The sequence below is a fragment of the Pseudophryne corroboree genome, chromosome 8 (genome assembly GCF_028390025.1).
Source record: "Pseudophryne corroboree isolate aPseCor3 chromosome 8, aPseCor3.hap2, whole genome shotgun sequence".
NCBI lineage: Eukaryota > Metazoa > Chordata > Amphibia > Anura > Myobatrachidae > Pseudophryne > Pseudophryne corroboree.
Window position 1 is genome coordinate 5,096,886 of NC_086451.1, and position 3,151 is coordinate 5,100,036.

Below are 3,151 nucleotides of genomic sequence, written 5' to 3' on the forward strand. Positions count from 1 at the left end.
GACTGTACCTATACCCAATATACACAGACTGTACCTATACCCCATAGGTCACACAGACTGTACCTATACCCAGGCACACAGACTGTACCTATACCCATATACACAGACTGTACCTATACCCATATACACAGACTGTACCTGTACCCATATACACAGACTGTACCTATACCCATATACACAGACTGTACCTATACCCATATACACAGACTGTACCTATACCCATATACACAGACTGTACCTATACCCATATACACAGACTGTACCTGTACCCATATACACAGACTGTACCTATACCCATATACACAGACTGTACCTGTACCATATACACAGACTGTACCTGTACCCATATACACAGACTGTACCTGTACCCATATACACAGACTGTACCTATACCCATATACACAGACTGTACCTGTACCCATATACACAGACTGTACCTGTACCCATATACACAGACTATACCTGTACCCATATACACAGACTGTACCTGTACCCAGGCACACAGACTGTACCTATACCCATATACACAGACTGTACCTATACCCAGGCACACAGACTGTACCTATACCCATATACACAGACTGTACCTATACCCATATACACAGACTGTACCTAAACCCATATACACAGACTGTACCTGTACCCATATACACAGACTGTACCTATACCCATATACACAGACTGTACCTATACCCATATACACAGACTGTACCTATACCCAGGCACACAGACTGTACCTATACCCATATACACAGACTGTACCTATACCCATATACACAGACTGTACCTATACCCATATACACAGACTGTACCTGTACCCATATACACAGACTGTACCTATACCCATATACACAGACTGTACCTATACCCATATACACATACTGTACCTATACCCATATACACAGACTGTACCTATACCCATATACACAGACTGTACCTGTACCCAGGCACATAGACTGTACCTGTACCCATGTACACAGACTGTACCTGTACCCATATACACAGACTGTACCTATACCTAGGCACACAGACTGTACCTGTACCCATATACACAGACTGTACCTATACCCATATACACAGACTGTACCTATACCCATATACACAGACTGTACCTATACCCATATACACAGACTGTACCTGTACCCATATACACAGACTGTACCTGTACCCATATACACAGACTGTACCTGTACCCATATACACAGACTGTACCTGTACCCATATACACAGACTGTACCTGTACCCATATACACAGACTGTACCTATACCCATATACACAGACTGTACCTATACCCATATACACAGACTGTACCTGTACCCATATACACAGACTGTACCTGTACCCATATACACAGACTGTACCTGTACCCATATACACAGACTGTACCTATACCCATATACACAGACTGTACCTATACCCATATACACAAACTGTACCTATACCCATATACACAGACTGTACCTATACCCAGGCACACAGACTGTACCTATACCTAGGCACACAGACTGTACCTATACCCAGGCACACAGACTGTACCTATACCCATATACACAGACTGTACCTGTACCCATATACACAGACTGTACCTGTACCCATATACACAGACTGTACCTATACCCATATACACAGACTGTACCTATACCCATATACACAGACTGTACCTATACCCATATACACAGACTGTACCTATACCCATATACACAGACTGTACCTGTACCCATATACACAGACTGTACCTATACCCATATACACAGACTGTACCTGTACCCATATACACAGACTGTACCTGTACCCATATACACAGACTGTACCTGTACCCATATACACAGACTGTACCTATACCCATATACACAGACTGTACCTGTACCCATATACACAGACTGTACCTGTACCCATATACACAGACTATACCTGTACCCATATACACAGACTGTACCTGTACCCAGGCACACAGACTGTACCTATACCCATATACACAGACTGTACCTATACCCAGGCACACAGACTGTACCTATACCCATATACACAGACTGTACCTATACCCATATACACAGACTGTACCTAAACCCATATACACAGACTGTACCTGTACCCATATACACAGACTGTGCCTATACCCATATACACAGACTGTACCTATACCCATATACACAGACTGTACCTATACCCAGGCACACAGACTGTACCTATACCCATATACACAGACTGTACCTATACCCATATACACAGACTGTACCTATACCCATATACACAGACTGTACCTGTACCCATATACACAGACTGTACCTATACCCATATACACAGACTGTACCTGTACCCATATACACAGACTGTACCTATACCCATATACACAGACTGTACCTATACCCATATACACAGACTGTACCTGTACCCATATACACAGACTGTACCTGTACCCATATACACAGACTGTACCTATACCCATATACACAGACTGTACCTATACCCATATACACAGACTGTACCTATACCCATATACACAGACTGTACCTGTACCCATATACACAGACTGTACCTATACCCATATACACAGACTGTACCTATACCCATATACACAGACTGTACCTGTACCCAGGCACACAGACTGTACCTATACCCATATACACAGACTGTACCTATACCCAGGCACACAGACTGTACCTATACCCAGGCACACAGACTGTACCTATACCCATATACACAGACTGTACCTATACCCATATACACAGACTGTACCTGTACCCATATACACAGACTGTACCTATACCCATATACACAGACTGTACCTATACCCATATACACAGACTGTACCTATACCCATATACACAGACTGTACCTATACCCATATACACAGACTGTACCTGTACCCATATACACAGACTGTACCTATACCCATATACACAGACTGTACCTGTACCCATATACACAGACTGTACCTGTACCACCATATACACAGACTGTACCTGTACCCATATACACAGACTGTACCTATACCCATATACACAGACTGTACCTGTACCCATATACACAGACTGTACCTGTACCCATATACACAGACTATACCTGTACCCATATACACAGACTGTACCTGTACCCAGGCACACAGACTGTACCTATACCCATATACACAGACTGTACCTATACCCAGGC